Source organism: Aegilops tauschii, chromosome 3 (genome assembly GCF_002575655.3).
Source record: "Aegilops tauschii subsp. strangulata cultivar AL8/78 chromosome 3, Aet v6.0, whole genome shotgun sequence".
Lineage (NCBI taxonomy): Eukaryota > Viridiplantae > Streptophyta > Magnoliopsida > Poales > Poaceae > Aegilops > Aegilops tauschii.
The window spans coordinates 415112266-415127525 of record NC_053037.3 but is presented as its reverse complement, the minus strand read 5'-3'; the positions used below and the strand labels follow the sequence as shown (position 1 = coordinate 415127525).

Below are 15260 nucleotides of genomic sequence, written 5' to 3'. Positions count from 1 at the left end.
GCACACCCTTATCCTAATAAGCATGGCTCAAGGACCCTCTCCACTCATTTCAACATGCCGCTTATCCCCAAACGATGGCTTACGGATGTTAAATAACAACTATGATAAAATTATTTATAGACCTGTATTTACAACCCATCACACATCAAAATGATATAGGAAGATATAAAAAACATCCTTTGGAAAATATTTTCTAGATTATTATGCTGTTTAGAATTATTATTAAAGAGTTTATAAAATAAGTAAAATTGAATTAGCAAGTTGGATGGAAATTGTACACTGTAATTTCATGTCCAACAGTCCAACTTAGACGGCTCCATCAAATATATATATGTAGTGTCCAAACAAATCATACACTGTAATTTGAAGTACAGATTAGATTGATGCATCAAATATAATGTACATCTAAAGTCTGAATTGTTCTCCTCCTAAGATATCCATGAACATTTAGTAGACATTTTAGTTCCATTGCCCACGACCAATTGCCAATCATGAACCCTAAGAAACGGGATCAAGGAGTCAATATTGAACGTCAAATCGACAGATGAAACATTACGGTACATACATGTAGTTCTGGGGACCTGTACCTCTCCCTAGTGCACTGCAGCGTCACATGAAGCCACCCAGCAGCCAACAAACCAGATTGATCTGTCAAAAGTAGATTCCAGACGAATCAGCATCACCTGTAAATCAAACAGGGGTTTCTTCCATAGAGTGTATATGTCACAGCACCGCAACAGTACACACTCCCCAATGTTTGCAGCAGAATCCCGTGCATCCATATTTTGCGGAGGCTAGTCGTCGATGGCATCCAGTGCATGGCCACGTCGGGCAAGTGTTCCGACGACCACGCAACAGCAACATCCTTTTCTCCTTCCGTCACTTATCTTGGGCACCATCATCGGTGGACGGTGAGAAGGACCAACACATTCACGGCTTAGCTGCAGAACTTGAGGTCATGGCCAAAAGCGCTTGCAGGGAACCGGCAGAGCACGCATATTATAGACCTGGGAACACAAAATCCATAACTTAGTTCTTATAGCATGTAAAATATCTTTGCTTGGTTGTAGCTTTGACCAAATCACCAGAAGAATGGGCACCAGGTTGCAGCGTGAGTGCAGATTAGCATTTATTTTAAGTGCTATTATGCTGGCCTTTGAAGGTATGGTTTGTTCGGATTTCAGTGTGAGAATTCTACAAAAAAACTATCTTAAATACCATTGTTATCCCTAAAAAAAATCTCAGTCTAATGAAAAGCTATGCATCTAGGAACATGCAGCGTCCCTTCTGAATAATCATTAGATCACTAAACTGTTAACAGAAGGATGTAAGTGCACAGAGAGGACATGATCAGCAATGGAAAAAGCAAATTTGCAGATAGTAAATAACCTTCTATAGTTAGACTATATACACTAAGAGAATCTGGAACAAAACGATTCACAAAATGTACAAAAACTTAACTCTACAGCCTCCAGTGCAGCCTATACAAAACTTAAAATCCCTATGTTCTCTTCGTGAAAATGCCTGTGCGTTGTAGTAGTCCGTGAAGGAAAAGAATATGTTCTGCACTCTGTCAGCTTCCTGCAGAAGTACGAGGAAGAGATGGGCGATGCGATGGAAAAGATGAGTTCAGAGAAGGGAAAGGAACAACTGACCACCTATACAGTGGACTCCGCCCGAACAGGGCTCGGCGTAGTTGAACACTGACGCAAGTTTTTAGCAGATCAGTGGCTGGGATGGGCGGGGGCTGTAGCCAGGGATTACAGAGGCTAAGTGTATCTGTCGACATACTATCAGTTACCAGTTTCCGATAATGTGGAGGAAGCTGAAGCCCGGGCAGCCCTGGTTCGGCTGCATGCTCTGGCAAAAGTTTTTAGAGGACCCGTGGAGCTTGAGATGGATTGCAAAACGGTGACTGAATATCTAAACTCGGATGTGCCCACTCTTGCTCCCTGCTATGGAGTGATCCAAGATATAAAGGCGGCCCTATCTTGCTTTCCTTCATTCAAAGTTGTATTTACAGGAAGGAGGAGTCTTGTTAGCTTTAACACCAAACTTGGGAAAGATCTGAAGGATTATGTCATTCAAATAGCAGGTGAGGGAAACACATCAATAATATATAGCAGAAACATATAGATGACCTATAGCTCTATATAGAAACCATTGCTTTCCGACATACAAAATGGTACCTACAAAATGAGATGAGCAAGAAAGCTTGGTACAAATACACAAATGCAGTTTCTGAACTTACTGTAATAATGAACATACAGATTAATAATTAAGTAGGAGGATAGTTGTGCGGTTCGTTTCTGTTCTAAGGGCTAATGCTCATTTCCGGAGGAAAATAATCTCAGATTTCTAACTGAACTATAATCCCATGTAGGTATGGTTGCAGAACAAAGAATATATTAGACATCGATGTAATCCCTTCTTCCTCACAGAACTAAATAAAAGAACACACAGGAGTAAAATTAGAATAACTGAATAAAAGAACACACAGGACTAATTTAAATTATGAATTGGGCAGAAAGTTTTTCATGGTTGCCTAGCAAATGAAAATAGCATCTTATCATATATTGGGTATTCAACAGAATCAAATACATGGTCAGAGTGTTCCTGAGATTGATGGTTTTTTAACTCTGTTCCTTGACAACATGGCCCCTGCTTGCTTACTGATGGATCAGATAGACAACCAAATCCTAAGTTTTGTTTTACTTTCACTTTGCAATTTAATATATGCAGCAGGACACTGTGGTACTACAATTTTCATTAAAGTAGCTACTAAAGGCCCCTAGTCAACATATTAACATCATGGGCAATGTTTCTGAATGCCTGAAACATTACAGTGTGGCAAACAATTCTGAATTATAGTTTCCTGAAACTGACATGTTTCTGTGAACATCTCAAACCTGGTGGATTTACTGTCTAAGATATTTTCAACACGAATTGGTTCATTTTCTTTTATAAATTCAGGTTCAAAACTATCGCTTCTTAAGAGCATTTTCTGTACTTGTTCACTGTCAAATTATTCAGTATATTGTCAACTGAAAATAGGCTGAACATGTGATTGCTACCTGCAGTCAGTTTTCCTTAAGAAAGAAGAAATGATATGGAATTTTGGTCTATTGAGCTTTCTTCTTAATGAAAATGAGGCATCTTTGAGAAAAAAAATTAGCAACAGCATTCATCATCTAGTAGGGATGAATGGCACGGGTACCTTTAATATTCTTACTTGCGGAATTTCTATGCTGATTTCAGTACAGTTTCAGACTTTAGAAAGTATGAACAAGACAAAACTTTAATGTAACGACCCTCACGGATCGAACAGAGGGGAGGAGAGGAAATCAGAGAGGGGATGAGCTTGAGGAAGAAGAAAGGGGGAGGAACCGGAGAAAATAGATAGATGGAGAAATCTGAATATTCAATTACAAGACATGACCCAGTCTCTGTTGTCGCCCACACTTATAGCACTCTCTGGAACAGGCCCCACCTGACATAGACACTAACCTACCAAGGACTTTTCCATGCTCTCTGCCCGTGGGCCCTGATCTTCCTCCTCACGCGGCTGCACCTCTGGTGCCTTGCTGTCCGCATGCTCTCCTGCCTGATCGGGTGGAGAGTAGGGCGTGACATTGTCCCCTCCTTGAGTCGAAGCGCCATTGCCGAGGTCGACGCCCGGAAATCGCTATTGAAGCACATGGTAGTTCTCCCAGGTTGCACTGGCCGGCGAAAGCGTGCGCCAGTGCACCAGGACTTGAGGAATTGCCGCGTTCCCTTGCTTGACGAGGCGGCGCTCCAGAATCGCCTGAGGAACCAGATCGCCGACAGTGAGGTCCCGTGGAGCGGGCAGTTGATTGAAGACTGGCGAGTAGTCCGCCGTGAAGGGTTTAAGCTGCGAAACATGAAAAACTGGGTGAATTTTACTCTCCTGGGGCAGCTCCAACTTGTACGCAACAGTGCCAATGCGGCTGGTGACTTTGTATGGGCCATAGAATTTGTATGCCAGTTTGGGACAAGGCCGGTTGACCACCGAGGATTGCACATACGGTTGAAGTTTGAGTAGCACTTGATCACCAACACTGAACTCCCTCTCTGTGCGTTTGCGATCAGCCTGATGTTTCATTCTGTGTTGTGCATGCAGTAGGTGTTCTTTTAGCATTTCAGTGAACTGTTGGTGCTCTGCGGCCAGCTCATGCAGTGATGCCGGAGTCGTTGTGTTGAATAGATTAGGCAGGGCACCAAAGTTCGGATCCACTCCATATAAAGCTTTGAACGGCGAGCACCCGATCGCACTGTGATGACTCGAGTTGTACCAGAATTCTGCCATTGGTAACCATCTTTTCCACCGACACGGTGTGTCGTGAACAGCACAACGTAGATAATGCTCAAGACATTGATTCACCCTTTCGCTCTGGCCATCCGTCTGTGGATGGTAGGCGGTAGTGTAAAGAAGCTTGGTGCCGACGAGCGCAAATAGTTCCCTCCAAAATGCACTCGTGAAGATCTTATCCCGGTCAGAAACGATTGATTCTGGAACACCATGCAATTTGACAATGTTGTCGAGGAATGCACGAGCAACCTGAAGAGCTGTGAATGGGTGATGGAGTGGAATGAAGTGTGAATATTTAGTTAATCGATCCACTACCACCAGAATCACATCAGCCCCTTCTGAACGCGGCAACCCTTCAATAAAATCCATCGTTACTTCGCCCCAGGCTCGAATAGGTATCGGCAAGGGTTGTAATGTGCCCGACGGATGTGCATGTTCGTGTTTCGCTTGCTGACAGACACTGCACTGCTTGACAAACTCCTCAACTTGTAGTTTCATGCCAGGCCAAAAGAACAAATTCTTCAGTCGCAAATAAGTTGGACGGATACCTGAATGACCTCCCACCGCAGCTGTATGTAGCTCACTGATCAGTTTAGTTTGTAATGCTGCATTATTCCCAATCCAGAGGCGTCCTTTGTACTTAATCATGCCTCTGTCTAGTCCATGGCCATGAGTGTCTGGGCTGCAAATCGTCAATGCCTGCAAAAGCTCCGTTGCCTTGGCGTCAGTGCGGTAAGAATTGCACACTTCCTGAATCCATGAAGGCTGACACGTTGATGTGGCTGCCCAACACGTGACAAAGAATCTGCGGCCGTGTTATCGATGCCCTTGCGATATTTGAACTTAAACTGAAGACCTCCTAGTTTTGCCATTGCTTTCCGTTGAAGCTCCGAGCCCAGATGTTGTTCCCCTAGTGTACAGAGACTTTTGTGATCCGTTAATATGGTGAATTGACCTCGCTGAAGATATGGTCGCCAACGGTCGATCGCCATCATCACTGCGAGAAACTCTTTTTCATACACCGACAACTTCTTGTTATTGACCCCGAGCGCGCGACTGAGAAACGCAATTGGGTGACCTTGCTGCGAGAGAACAGCCCCGATCCCAGTGTCACAAGCATCCGTCTCTACAGTGAATGGGAGTGAGAAATTTGGTAAAGCGAGCACTGGTGTAGTAGTCATCACTTGTTTCAGTTTCAGGAAGGCCTCAGTGGCTTCAACAGACCAAACAAAACCTTTCTTGCTCAAAAGAGTTGTCAGGGGTTTTGTGATTATACTGTAATTCCTGACAAACTTGCGATAGTATCCCGTCAGGCCCAAAAATGCTCGCAGTTCTGTTTGTGAAGAAGGTTGTGGCCAGTTTTGGATCGCCTCTGTTTTGTCAGATTCTGTTGCAACCCCTTCTGCTGAAATCACATGGCCCAAGTAATTGATGGAAGACTGGGCAAAAGTGCACTTTGAAAATTTGGCATATAACTGATGCTGCCGAAGTGTGGTAAGAACCAGTCTCAAATGTTGCAGGTGCTCATCAAACGACTCACTGTATGTCAAGATGTCATCCAAAAATGCTATGACATACTTCCTGGTACCAGGTGCCAAGACAGAATTCATCAAACACTGAAATGTAGGTGGCCCATTTGTGACACCAAACGGCATTACTCGGAACTGAAAATGGCCGTGATGGGTTTTAAATGCTGTCTTGGCTTCATCCTCTGGGCGCATCCTGATTTGATGATAACCCGATCGTAAGTCCAATTTAGAAAAGAAGCGAGCTCCCGCCAACTCGTCTAGCAGTTCATCAATCACTGGTAAGGGAAACTTATTCTTAATTGTGATATCATTCAGTCGGCGATAATCGACACAGAAACGCCATGTGTCATCCTTCTTCTTGACTAGCAGGACAGGAGCAACAAATGGACTAATACTATTGGTGATCAACCCAGCTTTTAACATTTCAGTCACCTGACGCTCAATCTCGTCCTTCTGAAGAGGAGAATATCGATACGGCCGAACATTGGGAGGAGTGGCGCCGGGTTCCAAGTGTATAGCATGATCAAACGATCTATGTGGTGGTAGTGTGGTAGGTTCCTGAAATACATCAGCAAACTCCTCTAGTAGAGCTTGCAAAGGTAGTGGCAGTGGCTTGGTGTTGTTTGTAACAGAATCTGCAGGCTGGATAACTGCCAAAGCCCAAACCTCATTGCCCTGAATCCACTTCGACAGTTGCTCTGCTCGTATTTCAGTCAGTGTTGGCTCCCCAGGTGCCCGTACCCCTTGCAACTGAATATTTGTCAGGCCATAGCGGAACTCCATGGTCTTCAGTCCCCAATGGCAATTCATGGGGCTGAATTGGGCCAGCCAATCAACTCCAAGGACAGCATCATATGCCCCTAAATCCAACAATCTCATATCAGTGCTGAAAGTATGTCCCTGACACCACCACTTCAATTGAGAGACCTGCTGTGTGGATTTCAGTGTTTCGCCATTAGCCACACGCACTGTCACCGGTTCTGCTTCCTGCACCGTGCAACCGGCTCGCGACGCAAACGTGGAATTCACGAATGTATGCGTGCTGCCAGAATCTACCAACAATAGCATTACCTGGTTGCCAACCAATGCTCGTAGCCTCATGGTACCTGACGATTCTGTTCCTGCTACCGCATGGACTGAAATTTGATAGCAAGCTGCAGCTTCTTCTGGATTGTCATCAAGCAACTCAAGCGCACGGATGGCATCATCAGACAAAAGTTCACCATGATCGCCCACTTCAATGGTTAGGAGCTGACCAACCCTGTTGCATTTATGTTCTCTGGAATACTTGTCACCGCACTTGAAACACAATCCATTGGCGCGTCTGAATTCACGCAGTTGCCGTTCGCGGCCAAAATCATCCGGGCCGCGCTTGGCACCATCGATGCGTGGCTGTACTGGTCCAGGAGCCATTGCAGGCACCGGCGGCGGAGGGATGGCGCGAGTATACACCGGTGGGTGACCCCGCGGCTTGCTGTGTTCAGATTCTTCCTCCTGAATCCGGGCAAGTGCCGCTGCTCTGGAAACGCTCGTCGGCGCGTGCTGGCGCACTCCTGTGCGGACCTCATCCCGGAGACCGATGATAAACTGAGAGACAAAAAATTTCTGATTCAAGGACGGATCCAGCGCAATGAGATGATACATAATAGCCTCAAACGAGAGCCTGTACTCAGCGACAGTAGAAGTCTGCTTGAGGTGATGCAAACGATGCAGCAAGCCGTCAAACTCATCCTGCCCAAATTCAGTCTGCACTGCCTCCATGAATGAAAACCAATCACCCAGACCATGCAGACGCTTGTACGCCTGACACCATAGCGCGGCATGGCCGTCCATATACAACACAGCTGTAGAAACCCAGTGCTCTGGTGGCGTTTGATAGAGCTGAAAATAGGTGTGGCAGAGGTCAAACCAGAGGCGCGGGGCGTCGCCGCTGAACCGGGGAAAATCATGCTTCGGCGGCTTGTGACGGTAGGTGTCGCGTGGGGACCGTGGTGGTGAGGCCTGGCGGTCCGGGTGTGCGTCGCGACGAACAGGCGGCGGTGGTGGCCGTGGTGGAACGTGGAGGAGTGGGGGTCCCTTGTTGACCAACACTGCCGCGGGGTGTGTGGTGGAGGATGAAGGAGCCGTCCGCACCGCCGCCTCCATGGCCTGGGTACGCTTGACCGCATCCAACCCCTTGCCGAAATCGGCCACCTGAGTACTCAGCTGCTGGACTTCGGTCGACAGCGACGAAAATTTCGTCAGTAATTCCTCCAGAGTTTTCTGCACGCCCTCCATGGCTTGGAGCACGAACTTGGTCTGCGCAGACGGAGTCGAAGACGGCGCCGTCGCTGCCGCCCCAAATCAAGCCTACCCCGCTCAGGATTTTGCGTCGGATCGCCGGAGCAACCCAACACCTTTTGCAGTGGATTTTACGGACGGATCGAGGGATTGAGGCGCAGTGGCGGATCGGAACCAGTCTCTGATACCAAGTTGTAACGACCCTCACGGATCGAACAGAGGGGAGGAGAGGAAATCAGAGAGGGGATGAGCTTGAGGAAGAAGAAAGGGGGAGGAACCGGAGAAAATAGATAGATGGAGAAATCTGAATATTCAATTACAAGACATGACCCAGTCTCTGTTGTCGCCCACACTTATAGCACTCTCTGGAACAGGCCCCACCTGACATAGACACTAACCTACCAAGGACTTTTCCATGCTCTCTGCCTGTGGGCCCTGATCTTCCTCCTCACGCGGCTGCACCTCTGGTGCCTTGCTGTCCGCATGCTCTCCTGCCTGATCGGGTGGAGAGTAGGGCGTGACATTTAAATATTTAATGTCTATGACTTTTTTGTTTGACGAAACCAGTGGAAAATATATTCTATATAAGTGGGAACAGGTCCAGAAGGAGGCCCGTAAGAAACTATTTCAGCCAAGCAACCAACCAGACTATGACAGAATTAGAAGAGTCTAAGCAATCACACATGTAACTCCAGGAATCAGAAAGAATAGTTCATTCAGATTCCCTGCCCAATATCATTGAATAACTAATATAACAAGAAAAAAAATAAGCTCCTACATTCAGCAATATAAAGCTAGCATAGTTGGCACCCCAAATTGAAGAATCATTCTGCATCCTGGAAAGGATAATATCAGCAAGTGTTGTGCAGGTCAAATTACCAACCAACAAAACCATGATATGCATCATGTGACAGTAGCATCGTTTAAGGGAAAATGCTCTACCAGGAGATTGAGAGCATACATGCTGATGACCACATCGTTTTGACAGGTATCCATTGGAATCTCAGGTGCATCGTATAGTGTTGTATTATCGAGTTCCACCATGTGGTCAGCTGTAAGCTTGCTGATGAAAACAACCTGGGAGTTTTGAAGTGCTGCTGTAGATTCCTCACAAAGGTCAAACCAAGTTACCAAAAGGATCAAAGTAATTCAAGACATGTGAACTAAACCAAGAGGCGGCAGGGAAGAACATGTATGTGTGTACCTGCGGATGATCGTCAAGATTAGGTCGGACGAAGGGTGTCCTCACACAAATACATGTTTGATGAGACACCGGCATCCTCATACATCTCTCTTGTTTAAGTTTTCTCTCCTTGTTTGTTGGTTTCTTTGCTAAAAGAATATGACAGCAAGTCGTCAGGCAGAAATAAAAATCACCATTGGTATTAATAAAGAGATTTCGAGAAAGTAAAAATACGTCAAATAGGAGAAGCTTACATGCCATCTTGAAATTCCTAGAAACCGAGTGACATCCGATGCATGACCAACATACACGGGAAACAATACAAACCTGCATGTTCTGTACACTCTCCTGAGTTGAATCCTGAATTAAGTATGACAATGGGACAACTCAAGATATATCAACCTTCAAATCCATTACCCTGATCTGACGGCAGCGACGGTCGTAGGCGGTGGGAGTCAACCAAGCAGAGGATGTGTGCAGCGTTGGAGCAGGCAGAGGATGCGCGGCTCCTCGAGGAGGACTCGTTCCGGTCGTGGGGATGTGGATCCAGGCGGCAGAGCATGGCAGGGGTGGGGTGGCGGCGCTGGGAGGTGCAGCAGACGGGGAAGGCGAGGGGCAGCCGGATCCGCAGGTGCTGGCGACGAACGACGGCCGGGTCGGGCGCTCGGGGATCAAGATGGGAGGTGGGTAGGCGGTGGCGGCGCTAGGCGGAGGGGGTGGCCGGCGGCGCGCCGTGAGGCGGAGCGGGCAGGAGGCGGCGGCGCGCTGCAGGATTGGAGGCAGGTCGTGCTGCTGGCTGGGCTATTCTTATTTTCTTTTCTCTCGCCCGTATACCGGTTCGGGAGGACCATGGGTTGAATACAAATAAGGAAACCAAGCAAATTAGCGGCCGGCGCGCGTTCGGTTGGAGCCGAGTAGGCGGCGGCCCGTGGCCCATAGCAAATTTTCTGGCCCATGATACGAAGCTGTGAAAACGAAACTGGACGGACGAAATTTAATACCACCTCGTGTATATGTTTTAAATTTAAACTGAAAGCATAAATTCATGAGAAGAAGCGTATTGTGACGGTGAACCCACGGGTAACAAAACTTATATTTCGCCACTTATCACAGTTGCTCCGTCCCCTCATTGTCATCAACCTATTCATCCTTTCGCCATTTTGCAAGTTTTATTATGTACACGAGGTTGTGGTTTTCATCATCATATTGAGCAAATGCCAGTTAGAAAGGAGAGGTGGAGGTCAAGGGCTACTTTGAGGGCCATCTTAATGACTGGAGCCTCGATCTGTTTTACTATGAGTGCCTTACTAGAATGAATGCGACGTAAAAAAATAGTCCATTGAAAGAATTTTTCAGGTATGCATGTATATATATTTAAAATTTATACACATTTTTTCTCAGGAAATTTTCATATATAACATGTTATATTTTGAGTTAGTGTCTGATAGTTAAATATTTTGAAGAGTATTTTAATCTGTCAGAACGCAATGCCTTCGACGTGGTTGATCCCATGATGATGATCTCGATTACTCCGCGCGCAGCTGACATTGAACCACGCCATCACAAGTCAATGTCTAATACTTTTAAAACTAATCTCCTCAAGTTGAACGTGACAGTCGCCCTTCCCGGCTTACACCTAGTCCATACGTCGTCCCTCATACACCCATTCACTTTTAAATTGTACATGTTGTTTTTCAAAATGCATCAACCTTCCATTTAAAACACATAAAGACTTTTTAAATCACATGGACCTTTTTAAAGAGCATAAATATTTTTTAAATTACGGATATTTGTATGTATGTGAACACTTTTTAGAATTACATGAACATTTTTTGAGAAAGGGTGAACATTTTTCAATTTATATGAACATTATTTTAATACGTGAAAACTTTTCTTAAAACCACACTAACAATTTTAAATGCATGAACGATTTAAAAAAATTATATAACATTTTCAATAGGCATATAAACACATTTTAAATGTGTCACTCATATTAATTGGATTTCGAGTGTGATCAGATTACACGCACGTGCCCAAGTTTATTCTCAAAGATTTAGTCATCTTTCCGCTGAACACGTCTCACCAAGAGTAGCAGGTTGATTTGGCTCATAATTCTGGTCGAGCCGTTTCATCGGGACACATGCAGCGTCGCATTTTGATTGGACATGCATGCGCATGCCCGGCAGGCACCCCATGCTTCTTTCCGAGGCTGAGTTAATTTCCTCGTTTCTCTTAAACGAACCCTCTTTTTATTGATGCCATGGCTCGTTGATTGTGGCAACTCACGTGTATATAAATAGGTGTGATTTGATGTCAAAAAGCAATGTGGGACTATGACTTAGAATACTGGCCTTTTTTTGCACAAAGAAAAATAGCTCAGTTGGTGGCATCCTTAAAAGTTGTTACATCAGCACATCAGGACCAGTTGGCCCATAACACACTGGCGAGGCCCAGCTTGGCGACAGACGTAAGAAAATTATCCGAGCTGCTCCTGCTATAGTAGCGACCGATCGACGACATACGTACGAGAAGCGCTAGCTGGCTGTTGATGTATACGAAACCTATTTTTATTTTACGCTAACCACTACCCCACAGGACCAGCTGGCCCATATAACTTTATTTAAAAAATAGGCCCATATTACGTGGATTTAGGCCCAGCTGGGCGACGCAGCAGGGATGACGATTCAAACACCAGAGCTAGTTGGGGACGTAGTAAGATTAATACCACCTTGTCAGATAGAAAAAGATAGATGAGACGGACGGACAAAAAAACTGAAAGCGTAAATTCACGGGAAGAAGCGTATTGTGACGGTGAACCCGACAAAGTCAATCCGTGCTTTATTATAAAAATATAAATTCACGGGAAGAAGCGTATTGTGACGGTGAACCCCGCCGCCCCCGCGTCGCTCCAACAGGGGCGACACGGGCGGCTAACCCTAGCCGCCGCCGGCGGCCTCCCCTCCCCTTCCTCTCCTCCTCGTCGCCACCAGAGGAGCCCCCGATGTGTCGCGCGGCTGCCGAGGAAGGTGGCGGCGGGGCCTTCGTCGTCCCTTCGCGGAGATCCGGATCCACGGGGCGGCGGCCCCTGCTGGTTCGGCGCCGCCGTTCGCGCCCTGGACGGTGTGCGCGGGGACTCTGCCCGGCGTCCTCGACCGCTCGGGTGGTGGGGAGTCGGCGCTTGGCGGCGGTAGTTTGGGGGCCTTCGTCCTCGCCAGATCTGGAGGCCTGTTGCTCCCTCGTTCCCGCTCCTTCCCCTTTGCGCTTGCGGCCGGTGGATGCTGCTGGTTCCGGTGCTTCTGGGGATGGTGGTGCAGATTGGGACCGGGGGAAACCCTAGGCCGGCTAGTTCGGCTCGACAGCGGCGTCGGCTTCGGGCGACGCATCCTTCCTGAAGGCGGTGTCGTGGTCCTTATTCTTGCCACCTCCGGTCCTCTCCCGGGTGAAAACCCAAAATCCGGCCTGGATTGGGCAGCGGTGGCGCCATGGGCGTCATCTCCTCCTTGGAGGCGTTGCCTGGGGAGCTAGGACTCGGGTGTGGGCTCATGAAGGTGGGGGCTTTGGCCGCCGGCTGGGCAGCTGCTCGCGGCGGCTTCATGTTGTGCAGAGTGCCCCTTGTATCTTTAGGGCGTTTTCTTGTTTTTGGTGTTCGCGTCGGAGGAGCGGCGTGGCATCTGGCACGTTGACAACGGCGATTCTCAGCGGCATGGAGCAGTGGGGGTTTCGCCGGTGGGCGTGTGATGATGGACGAGCGCAGGATGGTGGCGCTGTCTGGCGTCGTGGCGGCGTCGATGGCAGAGAGACCTGGCACGGTTCATGCAACAGTACAGCTCTGAAGATGGATTGATGGTACGTGGCTGCAGCGGCCTCATACCCGGCAGGGGTCCTGGTTGCAGAGCACGCCGGACTGGTGGGTGCCCATACCCGGCAGGCGTCCTGGTTGGGACCTCAGGTCTTAGATGTTAGGTTTGACTGTGAGGTCTGTTTGGTATTAGGCCCAGACTATCAGCGCCCCTTCATCAGTTAGATAGGAGTAGCGACAGAGGTTGCGAAGATGGTGGCTTTGGTCTTACTGTTGTACGAATTTGTAAGGTCTTGTGTTAATAATTAATACATTGGCCGTATGCATCGTCCAGATGCAGAGGCCGGGGGTCTTCCCCCTTTTCGAAAAAGAAAATATATATATATATATAGTAATAGTAAATATGCCCGTGCGTTGCGTCGGGATAATAAAATTACATGCATCTAGCTCAATATAAGAAGGGCTCAAGATGTGTTAAAAAAAGGGAGGGGGGGGGGGCTCAAGACCCCACAGGTCCAAGTTCTCTAGTTCAACATGCTACCCCAGTCGTGCCGGCACTTGGCTGCTTCACTGTGAGTTATATTACACATGAGCTTGCATTTACATATTGTAAAGTTAGAATTGTTTTGATAAGTTTCAAGTTAGAATGATGATTAAGTGAAATTGAAATAATTGTTACTCTTGCGATTAAAGGACCTGATTGCTGGAGCAAGGAATCACAACTCAATCAAATAAGCCATCCCATATACAAAAGTTGCATTGAAAAAGATATATATGAAACCGTGTTTTCGTTATTGATGCATGCATTAGTAATTAGTCGAACTTGCTTGAGAAACATATCACATTTGTGCATGGTTATTTTCTGATTATTACATAATTGTTTTAATCTGAATCAGTGATACATGAATGTCAGATGCATGGATTACAACAAATCAAAATAAAAACCATGATTGTCTTTTTTGGATCTAAGTCGTACTTACTTGTTCGTGCTTTGTACTGTGGGGTTCTCTTCTTCCTTGCTTGCATCTCCATGGAGATGTAATGGCCGTTGTGCCCCCGTCGCTACCTTGCAATAGCGGAGGAGGAGGATGTGGCGCCGATGCTCAACAGCAAGGAGGGTGTACTGGCAATATACACATTCGTGTGCGGCCCCAGCGGTAGGAATCAGTTTGAATATAATAGCACTTAATTAAACCAAATAAATGAATGAAAGCATTTATAAAAGCTCCTTCCCTTGTATTGCTTTAATGTTGCTAGTGCAAAAAATAGACTGATAAGTTCAATAAAAATGTGTATATTAAAATGGGTATACCTTAACTAAAACTATAACAAATACATCTGCACCATATAACTAAATTTAAAGTGCTTAGATCCAAAATAAAATTGCTCAGACTTTCACATTAGCACAATTATTCTGCACTTTTGTAAATTAATTACGGCCACCAAAAAGTGCAAGGAAAATTTTAATCAACATGAAAGATGAACAGTACTGAAAGGCGATAACCAAGTCATGCTATTTATTAAAGAATAAAGATGCCATGAGTAGTACACGCCAAGATTAAATCAGTGACCCTGTATAAGCCGTTGGCAGTGCAGCAGCATCAACTCAGGCAATCATTATAGGCAGTCCAAGTTGTTCGCATTGTTTTAGACCGGAGAAATTGATTGCACAATTGCATCAGCTACAGTACATAATTGCCTCACGTATAAGTCATACCATCAATACTCTAATGTATGACCAAACGATCAACGACTGTTGAGAAAAACAAACTGGCTGATCCGATTAGGATGGATTGAATAACTGATGATCGATACGAACTGAATAGCGAAAACGATGAGGATCCCAGATGTGACAAATATAAACATGACTTAAGATGACAAATTAGATGAAGCCTCGCTGTTCAGTCTGTCAATGACAAGGAATCCTTCTGCTTGATGACGGCGACAGTGTCCATGGCATGGATTGACCGAGACCAATGACTTATGGGTAGAAACAAAATAGTTCTGTTGCAGAGCTGGAACTAACACAGAGGAGCTAGAGGAGAGTATCCTCTTGAGCACTCCCGTGAATTGGTTGTTGCGGCCGCCGCGCGAGCATATCTTGATGGTGATGTTCTACGTACCGATACATGCATGTAT

General features: G+C 46.3%; 1 long non-coding RNA gene across 5 annotated transcripts; it reads right to left on the bottom strand.

Annotated features, from left to right (window-relative positions):
* Positions 1-285: 285 nt before the first annotated feature.
* Positions 286-10157, bottom strand: LOC120962006 (uncharacterized). Of its 5 annotated transcripts, none has more exons than XR_012205216.1 (6): positions 9740-10157; positions 9577-9649; positions 9344-9471; positions 9082-9236; positions 588-1007; positions 286-498 (listed from the first exon to the last, which is right to left on the bottom strand). It is a non-coding gene; the product is annotated as an uncharacterized lncRNA (long non-coding RNA). The 5 variants fall into 5 exon arrangements; XR_012205215.1 differs by having other exon boundaries at positions 9101-9236; XR_012205218.1 differs by having other exon boundaries at positions 9101-9233.
* Between the last annotated feature and the right edge of the window lie 5103 nt (positions 10158-15260).